General features: G+C 41.4%; 1 non-coding gene across 1 annotated transcript; it reads right to left on the bottom strand.

Annotated features, from left to right (window-relative positions):
• Positions 1 to 458: 458 nt before the first annotated feature.
• TRNAH-GUG (transfer RNA histidin (anticodon GUG)) lies at positions 459 to 530 on the bottom strand. The gene has a single exon. It is a non-coding gene; the product is annotated as a tRNA-His (tRNA).
• Positions 531 to 13,919: the final 13,389 nt, after the last annotated feature.

Here is a 13,919-nt window from a genome sequence, read left to right as displayed (position 1 = left end):
CCCTCCTGGCTACAACCACCCTTCAGGTAGTTGTAGAGGGCAATAAGGTCACCCCTGAGCCTCCTCTTCTCCAGGCTAAACAATCCCAGCTCCCTCAGCCTCTCCTCATAGGGCTTGTGTTCAAGGCAATGAAAGTTGTGGCAGTATTAATAAAGGCCTGTGGGGTGATTTGGAGTTGTCATAGGCTATATTTTCTTTAACATTGATTCACAGAAAAATGATAGGAAAATTGAGAGGACATAGTTTCATAGTTTCATAGTTTCATTCAGGGTTGGAAGGGACCACAAGGATCATTTAGTTCCAATCCCCCTGCCATGGGCAGGGACACCCCACACTAGATCAGGCTGGCCAGAGCCTCATCCAGCCTGCTCTTAAACACCCCCAGGGACGGGGCCTCAACCACCTCCCTGGACAACCCATTCCAGGGTTTCACCACTCTCATGGTGAAAAATTGTTCCTGCCGTGACTCGGATTCGAACCGAGGTTGCTGCGGCCACAACGCAGAGTACTGACCACTATACGATCACGGCGACTCAGCGCCCGGCGCCACCGCCGCGCATTTTTAAGTGGCATACCTCTGGCTCAGCCCATTGCAGGATTTGAACCCATGATCTCAACAACTCATAATCTCGTGCCCTACCAAGTGAGCCACAGATAGAACTTCATATTATTTTGTATATCATTACTCAACAAGAACAAGAGGACACAGTCTCAAGCTGTGCCAGGGGGGTTTAGGCTGGATGTTAGGAAGAAATTCTTCACAGAAAGAGTGATTTGCCTCTGGAATGGGCTGCCCAAGGAGGTGGTGGAATAACCATCACTGGAGGTGTTTAGGAAGAGACTGCATGAGGCGCTTGGTGCCATGGGTTAGTTGATTAGATGGTGTTGGATGATAGGCTGGCCTTGATGACCTCAAAGGTCTTTTCCAACCTGGTTCATTCCGTTCCATTCCATTCCATTCCATTCCATTCCATTCCATTCCATTCCATTCCATTCCATTCCATTCCAATGCTGGTGAGCTGTATTTTAAGGAACAGAAATGACATCAAAGAAAATTGCTTTCATTCTTTGATGAAGTTATGTAATTTTCAGTAAAGTTGACTACTAAAGATAGTCTAGATTAGCATAAGTCTTCTCATGTTTTTTGAACTACTGTGGCATTCTGGATAAAAGAAGTACACCATATAATCACAGAAAGGCATAAATTAATTAACAACCCATGAAGACAGTAAAGGTCAGTGGTAAATCAACATTATACAAAGGTTTCCTTCTAGATTCTTCAGGGACTGACTTTGTAATGAGATGAAATCAACATCTGTATTAATGACATTAATACATACATAGAATCACAGACAATAAAATAAACCACACAGGTATGAAGGAATGCTTAGGAGATAAAGATAAAATGACAATAATTATATGATCTTGTTACTTTTTCATAGTCAACAGGGTCATTATTACAAAATATACTTTACAAAAGGTTAATGTTAACTAATAAGAAGAAAACATATGTAAGTTTATCTGGCTCTAGGTTAGCATTCTGCTTTTGTCAGCAAAATATGCTAAAATGATTCTGCAGTATCTGTGTGTGTATAGCGAAGCACAGCATCTCTGCAACCCAAGAGAAGTTAGACCAACATTAAGAAACCATATGCATTCCTTAATATATATTTTTATTGCATCATATATAGAGATGCATGCATGTATACATGCACATGTAGATTGATATTTATCTGTCATGCATAACTAATTTGTGAAAAGAAACTACTCCATGCTAAAGGAATCTCTCATGTGGTGGATTGATGCATCAGAAAAAAACATGTTGCTTAGAAGTGGAATCAAGATATGGTTAAATGAGCAAAGCATGACTTCTGAAGAGGAAGATCAGTTTTTCTACTGAGTCAAAATACCAGGACAAGCACTATCTTTACATATCTTCAGATCAAGACAGAAAGCACATAGAAAAGATTTACTCTAGTTAATGGGAGCTGATGGAGTTTAGTACAGGTGAAATGCAATCGTCTGATAATATACATAAGGTCAGACTAGATGATTGAAAAGCCTTTGCAGTAACTCAAATGGGAAAAAAATCAAACAAATTCTAACCCCAAACCACATGACTTAGAAGTGATTTTGATCAAGCCTGAAATATATTTTAAAAGGGAAAAAAAAAAAGTCTTAAAAGGTGGTACACAGTTAGCTATAACATAAACACACGTTGAGAGCGGAGTCAATGTTGTCACAGACTACACCAATAAAACACCAAGGCACAGCCCTAAGCAATGACATGATCTATTGCTTAATTACTAGCACACCTGCTGTCATGGTTTAGCTCTTTAGTATTGTTATGGCCTATTTAAAACCGTGCCAGGCACAGTTCAAGAGTCGTCATATGACGGGAACTGTTCCCACTAAGGAAGTATGATTGCAGCCACAATCTTCCCATAGATAGGTTTTGAGATGGGTAGAAGTGATCTGTGTGCTGTCACGTGGCCTTAGGGTCAAAGAACATCAGATCATTTTTTTTAGTGCTATAGCCTAGCTTTGCTTTTAATTTTATGTGAGACCCAGCCTTGAGTACAAAAAGGTGATTGTTCATCACAGGTCCCATTAATTGCAGCCTCCAATGTCCACAACTGAGGTAATGTCTCTTTCAGTTGATCACATCAAGCATTTTGTATCTTTTAGGTAACTGACAAAGTTTAGTAAAATTAGAAAAATCAGTGCTGTTACTCTGGTCTTTCAGAACTGCTCACAGGAAAGACAGAAAATTATGAGCACTGCTAATAATGTCCCAGAAAGTGTTTTTAATATATCAGCAGATCTTTATTTTATGTACCCATTTATATTCACTTACCTGCATTTTCTTATATCATCCTGAATCCTGGATGAGAAAATCTCAGGCTACAGAAATGTCCTGCAGAAATTTATCCTTAGGCTCTTCCAGGAGGCACCCCTGGAGATCATTTCCATAAAAATACTGCTAAAGTGTCGGGGATGAGTTAACAGAATGAACCTGAAATTCTTCACCTCTCTCTCCACTTTGATCCAATAATCCTGATTTTAAATTAGCAAAGGATTTGAAGTGCTTTTCTCTCTGGGTTTACTCTCAGCGCACATCACCCTCCTCTGTCACTGTGACCTAACAATCAGCAGGATGATTTCTTGGTCCCATCTGTTGGAGCTGCACACCTGCATGTGCAGTATATATTCTGCACATTAACATGTCCAGGAGTCCATGAATCTTGGCAGTGTCTCATGGGGTAAGGCTGGGCAGGAGGAAGATTTGGCAAAAATCTTCAGGGCAATATTTCCTGAGAGAAGTGAGTACCATGGATCTCCCTTGCTTCAGCCTGAGTGCTCTTACATTGGATTTAAGAAGGGAAAACTGTTTTCTACGTCATTCCATGTTTAGTTACAGTTTTCAGCTGTTTTCACATAGCTCTTTTCAGTACAGTTGGATTGGTTTGCTTGACAAAATAGAATGCAAAATTAATTTCTGCTTCATTATGGTTAGTTGCTAATCCAGAGTGATAATGAACAAATGAAAAACTTGTCACTTAGAGACATTTTAGTATGGGTTCCTTCTCCTTGTATCTGTGAAGTTAATTGAGTGCAGAAGATAAAAATTTAAGCAGTCTTAGAAACTGAAGTAACATTTTGTAATGGGATTAAATGTTTAAAAAATTAGGTTTTCACTATGGAGCTGTGGGAGGATGCAATGCAAGATGCATACCAAAAATATGCAAAAACAAAGCACTTGAATATCAGCTGAAAAAAAATTCTTCATTAAAGATCAGTCGCAGATGGAAACATTTATTCACTCAAGATATTGCACATTCATTCACGGAGACGCAGATGCTTTCCAGTCTGATGGGTTATACACTAGCCCTAAATTAATTAAAATACATTTAAACATTGCTTCCCCCCTGTATTTAAAAATGTACTGAAGAGTTTAAAATCATGAGCCTAGCTCAGTGACTGCAAAAGGTGACTGACAAACACTGACAACCTCCACTATACTTCTTTTCGGATAGCAGAGACGAGCCCTTATGTGAAGTATGTTAAATAGCACTTCTCATAGAAGTAAAAGTTGCAATGATATGGTACTATTTGTCTAGGTTAGAATAAACCTTTATTAGAATAAACCAAACCAGGTTGGAAGAGACCTTCAAGATCATCGTGTCCAAATCATCAACCAATCCAACCCACCTAAACAGCTAACCCATGGCACCAAGCACCCCATCAAGTCTCCTTCTGAACACCTTCAATGACGGCGACTCCACCACCTCCCCGGGCAGCCCATTCCATAGCGCAATCACTCTTTCTGTATAGAACTTCTTCCTAACATCCAACCTGAACCTCCCCTGGCGCAGCCTGAGACTGTGTCCTCTTGTTCTGGTACTGGGTGCCTGGGAGAAGAGACCATCATCAGCCTGTCTACACCCTCCCTTCAGGTAGTTATAGAGAGTGATAAGGCCACCCCTGAGTCTCCTCTTCTCCAGGCTGAGCAACCCCAGCTCCCTCAGCCTCTCCTCATAGGTTATACATTAATAAAGATAAACTATATTTTAAAATTAAAGTGCCACTTCTTAGTTTACATACTTTAATCACCACTCTTTACTAATGCAGAGTTGTGCACAGCCTTCTACCAAATTTCATCATTTTTCAAAGGTGAGGAAAAACCTCTGCTTCTCTCCATTGGCCAAGAACCTGTGGTCCCAGTTCATCAGGGTCTAGGCCTACACCAACAACACCTTAACACAAAGCAAACCACTTAGTAAAAACTAATTTACATATGATCCAGGCTTCATACTCTCCCAACTATTTTATTTCAGAAAATATTAATAGTATATCTAACAGTAATTTCCAAACTAACAAGGGGCATTGATGAAGAACATTGTTTGTCCTTATGAGGCCACTTTGATTGCTTCTTTGTTTTCTTCAAGTGAAACAAGAGCTCTCAGCATCACATGTTCTGCTGGCACAATCTCAGTTAATTGAAACTCATTATGGAATTGAGAATCATTATGTTTAACTTCATGCTGAAAACAGATGGAGCATTTTGAGTTGTATGTATGGAACAATTTTCCTCATACATACCAGAAATATAGGAAATCTATAGAATTCATTATTTCAGACAAGCCATTTTATTATACAGATCTATATATTTTCTTGTTAAGATAAAGTATATACTGCTCTCAGAACATCAGGCATTGAAAAGGACAAGAAAGCCTTTAAGGATAAAAACATATCTAAACTGTGCAATTCCATCATTAGCTTGTTGTGATGGTTATTTCTTGGAGGACTGTAAAACAGACACTGTGGATATAATACTGCAGAATCTAGAGACATTTAATAATACGATTTTCAATCGATATAGCTCAGAAAAATAAAACCAAGGCAATGAGAACAATGCTTTAGGTACTCACAATACAGGAAAATGTGGTGTGAATTTGCTGTGTGGAGGACACTTTTTCCCTGGGAGAAAAGACAGATTTAATCACCCCATAAGTGGGCAGTTGCATTTTGTCTCACTTGGCTTAATCAACGAGGACAAGATAAGTCATGCCTCCACAGTGCTCAAGACATAAGGAACAATGTGAGGATATTGAAAAGACACCAATGTCTGTTCACATAAGTTAGTTCTGACACTTGGAGCACAGAAAAATATGATAAATAAATATCCACGCTCGTTCCACACAAGCTCAGCCCTCAGCTGTTCAGGGCTGCTAACAGCTGCTCGCTTTGCGCGTCCGTGGAATGTGCTGCTGAATGTATCGGTGTGAGTCAGTGTCTGTGGAGGAGTCTGCCCACTGAGCGTCTGTGAGTTGGGGCAACACAAGGTTTATTTCCACAGAGACATTATCATATGCACAACCTGGCTTAAGGAGAAAGGCTAGACTTTTTGGGAGCACTGAATGAGCACTGATAGGCTACCAATCTGTGAATAATTTCTCTATAGAGAGCTGTCTTTGTAAGACAAAAGGCAGTGCTGGCTTAGGAACAAATAGGCAAAATCATTAGGAGTAAAACTAGGTTTAAAATTAGAACAGTATTTCTAATGCAGCTAGAATCAGAAACCTCTCTGCAGTGAGAAGTAAGGATGATTAGCAGCTTCCCTCTTCTGGCTGCTAAGAAGAGTCTTCTTTCATGGAGGCTGGTTCCCAGAGACTTCAGCATTTATTTTAGTAAAGACAAAATGAATGGCAAATGAAAAAAAAAATTAATCTGATTTTAATCTTTTTTTCCCCTGTCGGATGCATTTATTTCTCTCATTTCTTTTCTAGGCAGGTGAAATCTTCCAGAACTTGTCTGGCTGATATGAAGAGGAAGAGAGCTCCCTATCCAGGCTCCAGACTCAGCTGAGAGGAGCTGTGGGACAAACAGGGACAAACACTTTGGGCCAAACCAGGGAAATTCAGCATGGACATGACGTATCATGGAGACAGTATGCCAGCATTATAGAATTGCTTCAGTCCTTCACAACACAAACTTCCCTCAGAACTTCCCAGACCTTTGTGTTTCACACTGAAATCAGGAAGCAGGTAGGCTCTGTAGTAAACTAGCAACAAATGTATGCCTTTAAAATACATGTGCAAAAGGCCTATGGAATATTAGGTGCATTTTTTTCCTGCCCTTATTATTTTTTTTTCACTTTAGTTTATTGTAGCATCATTTCTAATAGTATTTAGAAAAATACCTACACTTACATTGAGGTGGCCATCAGACTAACACCCTACCAACTCTGTATGAACCAAAACTTCCATGGCTGCATGGACACGTGCTATTATTTCATTTTCATTAACTATTTCATAGAATCATAGAATCAATAAGGTTGGAAGAGACCTCAAAGATCATCAAGTCCAACCTGTCACCCAAGACCTCATGACTAAACCATGGCATAGTATCATAGTATCATAGCATCAGTCAGGGTTGGAAGGGACCACAAGGATCATCTAGTTCCAACCCCCTGCCACAGGCAGGGACACCTCACACTAAATCAGACAGTGTCAAAGGCTTTGCTGAAGTCCAGGTAGACTACATCCACAGCCTTCTGAAGCCCCAAAACAGATAGCTTTCGAGAATGTGAAGCAATTGAAGGAAGCACAAACCACATAGAGCAATAAATCGCTAAGGCCTGGGACACTGTGACAGAAAAAGGAGATAAGTGATAAGGACTGACGGAGAAAGCATGATTCAGAACCAGAAAGGTCAAACTGACCCTAACAGCCTTGTCCAGTCAGTAAAACTAAGCCAGGCACACCGGGAATTGACCACCAAGAAGATCCTCAAAAGAGATGTCCCTGCCCACGCTCCGCCTACACCACGCCTCTTATGAATATGTATGCAGAGACATGATTATGTATGTGATCTGATGCAATACCACATCCAAAACTGTATAAAAGACATGCTTTTGTTACGGGAAAGGCAGAAATCCATTTAGTGATTTCTCCAACGCGTTGCTAATAAAATACCTCCTGTCTATCTGACTTAAACTGAGTCTCTTAGGCAGTTATTCTTGCCTTTTGGGGCAAAATTCGGCATCACTTCCCCACATCCACCAGGCTGACAGGTCTGTAATTCCCTGGTTCCTCCTTCTGGCTGTTCTTGTGGATGAGCATCACATTGGCCAGCTTCCAGTCATCTGGGACTTCTCCAGTGAGCAAGAACTGGTGGAAAATGATGAAGAGTGGCTTGGCCAGCTCATCTGCCAGCTCTCTCAGCACCCTGGGAAGGATTCCATCCAGTCCCATGTACTTGTGGGGATCCAAGCAGCTAAGCAGGTCTCTAACTACTTCCTCCTGGATCACAGGTGAACTATACTGCTCCCTGACTCCATCTGCCACCCTTTGTCCACTCATGTAGTCTCTCGATCATAGAAGGTTACTTGGCAACAAGTGCCAAGTCCAATCCCCTCTTGAATACCTCCAGGGATGGTGACTCCACCAACTCCCTGGGCAGTCCATCATGCTGTAAAAAGAACAGCAGAATAAAAGATATTTAGCACCAAAATGGAAAAAGCCCAAGAAAATCACAGCAGAAAGCTTTTATAATACTAAAAATAAAAACATTCTAGTAAATTCTAGACCATCCATTGATATCTTAAATCCTGAGACAGTGTTGGCCACAAATTACTATCTTGAGTTATGTATCAAACTACTGCAAATTACTGTACTTTAAGAGCAGTTCAGTAGGAACAGAAAAGATCCATCTTGGACAGATTTCAGAGGTGATTTTCTCTGAGCTTGTAGCTCCCAAACTTGATTTTACAAAACAAGAAGCTATGTCATGCAGTAAAAAGGAAAAGTGATTTCAGGCAGCAAGCACAATATCCAAAGCTCTCTCAGAAAACAATTGGGCGAGTGGGGTTTAGGTTCTTTAGCCCTAATAATCATTCTGGTTTGTATATTTGTGATTAAAGAAATATTTAAGATTGTGTTCCAGTGCCTTCCTCGATAAGTACCATTCTACTTCACACAGACTCACTGATACTGTAGTATCAGTGGTGTAGTATTAGGTGGTGGAGTTGCCGTCATTGGAGGTGTTCAGGAGGAGACTTGATGGGGTGCTTGGTGCCATGGGTTAGCTGTTTGGGTGGGTTGGATTTGTTGATGGGTTGGACACGATGATCTTGAAGGTCTCTTGCAACCTGGTTTGGTTTATTCTAATAAAGAGTTTATTCTAATAATAAATTTGAGACAGCTATAACGAAGGGTTGTGCTTGTCATATGCACTCGTTCATGAGTGTGTGCAGGACTGGCTATATAAATATTTGCAGAAGAAAGCATTTATCTTAAAAACAAACAAACAGCAAACAAACAAACAAACAAACTGAGCTGGTCTGGCAGAGCTAATGTTGAGGGGGGAATCTCAACCCACCACACATGATTCACAAATAAAACGGAGGGGTTGTTTTATACATTTATTTATCATTTATTTGTTGATTTTGGCTGTTGGTTTGTTTGGGGTTTTTTTCTGGCTGCTTTCACTGTATTCCTTAGACTCAAACTAGATGTTCTAGAGTGGTGGGATTTTTTCATGTCACTTATCATTGTTATTTATAAATGTGCTGCAAAACAAACGAGCTACCAGCTACATCTGTGCAACACTACATTTCAAATTAAGATCTCTATGGATGGTACCCTCACCCTGTTTTCCTCAACAGCACTGCACAGGTGCATCCAGCAAAAAGCTATTAAACAAGTCTGTTGATGATATACAAGGGGGAACAAAATGTGCAGCTTAGTACTTCCTAGCTGTGCTGGCTCTGCAGGAGAGAAAGCTTGTTTATATTACTAGCAGAGGCAGCTATTACAGAACACATGGAGAATGGAGGTTTGCTCAATAAAACGATACTTTTTGGGAAGGGAAAGGATTCCATGCTAAAGCTACATTGTATGGTCTTTTGTACTAATATTCTGCAACCACAGTAGCCTTTATTCCACTGCGGTAGGAGAGGGTCAGCTAGATGACACGCAAATTCGTGAAGCGTTCCTATTTTTAAGCCTGCTCTGTGTGGCTCAGTTGGTAGCGCACAAGACCCTTAATAGGAAGGTTGTGAGCTCAAGCCAGCAGTGGGCAGTAGTGTCCTCCCTACTCTAGTCATGAGGTCTGTGGTAACAGGTTGGACTTGATGATCTTTAAGGTCTCTTCCAACCTTAGTGATACTGATACTGATTAACAGGAAAAATTGTTACAGATGAGAACTTTATAACCTTGGAGAGGAGTAATGTATTGTTTTTTATTTTCTCATTGGCTAGATCTACAGGAAAAAAAATGGAAGTTAGTTAGAGATGACCTCGTTTTGGAGTGGTTTCTACAGTTATTTTACTCCAATTATTATTTCAAAAGAAACTTCAAAATCTCTTTCCATGAGACTTTAGAGTTCTTGCTGCTGTGATTTGATCCTTCAAATTTCTGTATTTCTGCCATTGTTTAGCGTGTTTACTTGCAAACAGGGAATTCTTACTGTAGCTTATAGTATGCCCACCAAATTTTGCCACTTGGGAAACTCTTAAGAATATTTAGTATGCTCAGAATAGCAAAGAAAAAAAATCAATTAAATAGAAGTCTGTTATTTAGAAAAAGGAAAGAACAATATATACTTTTTGTTTAAAAAGGACATTTTTTTACTATAATTTTGCTTCATAATCTGTATGACTTTCCAATAAGGGTTTGGGATAGTTAATTTTCTTTCTGAATAGTTTTCTCCGTTCTTTCTGAAAAAAATCATGATGGACTCTCCTACGAGGACAGACTGAGGGAGTTGGGGCTGTTCAGTCTGGAGAAGAGAAGGCTCCCAGGTGACCTAATTGTGGCTTTCCAGTATCTGAAGGGGGCCTACAGGAAGGCTGGGGAGGGACTTCTCAGGATCTCAGGTAGTGATAGGACTAGGGGGAATGGAATGAAGCTGGAGGTGGGGAGATTCAGGCTGGATGTGAGGAGGAGGTTCCTCACCATGAGAGTGGTGAAGCACTGGAATGAGTTGTGCAGGGAGGTGGTTGAGGCCCCGTCCCTGGAGGTTTTTAAGAGCAGGCTGGATGAGGCTCTGGCCAGGCTGATGTAGTATGGGGTGTCCCTGCCCATGGCAGGGGGGTTGGAACTAGATGATCCTTGTGGTCCCTTCCAACCCTCACTGATACTATGATACTATGATACTATGACTCTTTAAATTGCAGAATCAGCCTAAAGTAAAGAAACTTCAAAAAGCATTACTTTCTCTCCCATTCCCCCTAGCCCTTCCAACAGGGTTAAACATGGAAACAGCATCCTGTATCAAAATGTGTCTCAGAAAGACTGTCTATTATGAAGTTTCCTAATTCTCTTAAATATTTAGAAGTGTATGCTACACAGCTGTAATTCACAGAATCACACTGAATCACCAAGGTTGGAAGAGACCTTGAGGATCATCGAGTCCAACCCGTCACCACAGACCCCATGACTAAACCATGGCACCAAGTGCCACATCCAGTCCTGAGGGGGGAAAAAAATCAACAACAGAACTGTTATTTGAAATACCTAAATGAAAATAGACTGATTCAAACAAATCTCACTTTAGCACCTAACTGCATATGTTTCTATAGTGCTTAGAAGCTTACCTGTGTACAATTTAATTAAAGTTCACTGGTATTGATTTTTCCAGACTGATATAATTTTCAATAATCCCACTATACTCATGACCAAAGTCTTCATATAAATTTTTCAAATAACCTTCTACAAAGAAAACTTATTCATTTTAGATCCTTTCCACGGAACAAAAATGTCTGATAATAAGCAAGTATTCACAAAACAATCTATCCTAAACTTAGTTCAAAAGTAACCCAAGGAATATCTGAATCATCTCTGTTGATCCCAAGTACATTATATGTACTCATTATATATTATGTACTTATTATTATATGTAATGAGCTAACCTGGCATGATTTCACTCCCTGTTTGCTGGTTCATTGTTCTATAACAGAAACATGCATCTGAAGTCTGCTTCATTATCTTGAAACTTCAGCTAATTTCTGAAATATTTTGTTTATTGAGATCAAAGTAGAGAGCAGCCAAAACTGGAGATACATAGAATACATAGGATAAACCAGGTTGGTAGAGACCTTCAAGATCATTGTGTCCAACCCATCAACCAATCCAACCCACCTAAACAACTAAACCATGGCACCAAGCACCCCATCAAATCTCCTCCTGAACACCTCCAATGATGGTGACTCCACCACCTCCCCAGGCAGCCCATTCCAATGGGCAATCACTCTCTCTGTATAGAACTTCTTCCTAATATCCAACCTGAACCTCCCCTGGTGTGGCCTGAGACTGTGTCCTCTTGTTCTGGTACTGGCTGCCTGGGAGAAGAGACCAACCTCCACCTGTGAACAACCTCCCTCAGGTAGTTGTAGAGAGCAATAAGGTCACCCCTGAGTCTCCTCTTCTCCAGGATAAGCAACTCCAGTTCCCTCAGTGTCTCCTCATAGTGCTTGTGTTCCAAACCCCTCACCAACTTTGTTGCCCTTCTCTGGACTCGTTCCAGCAAGTCAACATCCTTCCTAAATTGAGGGGCCCAGAACTGGACACAGTCTAACCAGTGCAGTGTACAGGGGCAGAATGACCTCCCTGCTCCTGCTGGCCACACTGTTCTTGATGCAGGCCAGGATGCCATTGGCCCTCTTGGCTGCCTGGGCACACTGCAGGCTCATGTTCAGCCTGCCATCAACCAGTACCCCCAGGTCCCTCTCTACCTGGCTGCTCTCCAGCCACTCTGACCCCAGCCTGTAGCACTGCTTGGGGTTGTTGTGGCCAATGTGCAGAACCCAGCACTTGGATGCGTTAAGTCTCATGCCGTTGGACTCTGCCCATCTGTCCAGCCTGTCAAGGTCCCTCTGCAGAGCCTCTCTACCCTCCATCAGATTAACTCCTGCCCCCAGCTTGGTGTCGTCAGCAAATTTACTGATGATGGACTCAATGCCCTCATCCAGATCATCAATAAAGACGAATCCTGTTCCTCACTGCAGTGTATAGGTACTGTTAACTTTGTACAAGGGAAGCATATTCAATATGTGTCTGTGTGAAATGAGCAAAGTACAGAACATGAAGGCTTTCAACACTACTCTTGTTCTACTATTTGAAAATAAAAGATTGTTTGCATACTTCCTTATAATCTGTTCTGCTGCCTTGTAAGAACAGCAGCTTCTTTTTCTTCAGCCCCTCAGTTTAGAAAAGATGTTGAGTTGCTGGAATGTGTCCAGAGAAGGGCAACAAAGCTGGTAAAGGGTTTGGAGCACAAGCCCTATGAGGAGAGGTTGAGGGAGCTGGGGCTGTTTAACCTGGAGAAGAGGAGGCTCAGGGAGGCTCAGGGGAGACCTTATTGCTCTCTACAACTACCTGAAAGGAGGTTGTAGCCGGGTGGGGGTTGGTCTCTTCTCCCAGGCAACCAGCACCAGAACAGGAGGACACAGTCTCAAGCTGCACCAGGGGAGGTTTAGGCTGGATGCTAGGAAGAAATTCTTCACAGAAAGAGTGATTTGCCATTGGAATGGGCTGCCCAGGGAGGTGATGGAGTCACCATCACTGGAGGTGTTTAAGAAGAGACTGGATGGGGTGCTTGGTGCCACAGTTGAGTTGATTATATAGTGTTGGATGATGGGTTGGACTCAGTGATCTCGAAGCTCTTTTCCAACCTGGTCTGGTCCATTCCATTCCATTCCATTCCATTCCATTCCATTCCATTCCATTCCATTCCATTCCATTCCAGAAAAACTGCTTGTTCTGGGCAAATTTTGCAACTAAATGTGTGAGGCCTGATCTGGAGGTGTATGGATGAAACCTGGGCATCTCTCATTCAGAAAATTATGAAGCTGACCAGCTCACATTAGTGCTGGTGTCAATTAATGGCTACTCCTGTGCAGTTTTAGGAACATCTCTATTATGACATGGCAAGGGACAATATGCACAAACTAGAACACAGGAAGCTCCCCAATGCAGAAAGGAAAACTTCTCTGCTTTGTGAGTGATGGAGCACTGGGAAAGGCTATTCAAAGTGGTTACACAATCTCCTTCTTTGGAGTCTTTCAAAGCCTACCTAGATGTGGTGCTGTGCAATCTGATCCAGGCAAACATGCTTTTGCAGAGCAGTGGACTACATTATCTCCCAGAGGTCACTTCCAACTCCTACCATTCTGTGATTCTCTGACTGGGAAGTGGAATTTTTCCAGGTACATTTATGCTGCACCTGATTCCAACATAGAAAATAAACCCCTGAGTCAAAGGTCCAATTAATCTCTCTTCTGATGAAGCCACATGGAGTCAAACACACGTGCTCTATCCAGTAGCTGGTATCACAGTTTCTGCACTTCCTTAGCATCATATAATTACCTAGGTTTTGAGCTTCATCTGGTGACAAGAATTGAAACCCAAATAGT

Source organism: Melanerpes formicivorus, unplaced genomic scaffold (assembly GCF_026170545.1).
Source record: "Melanerpes formicivorus ecotype bairdi unplaced genomic scaffold, bMelFor1.0.p_v2 SCAF_247, whole genome shotgun sequence".
In the NCBI taxonomy this organism is placed as follows: Eukaryota; Metazoa; Chordata; class Aves; order Piciformes; family Picidae; genus Melanerpes; species Melanerpes formicivorus.
This window is presented reverse-complemented; position numbering and strand designations above follow the sequence as displayed.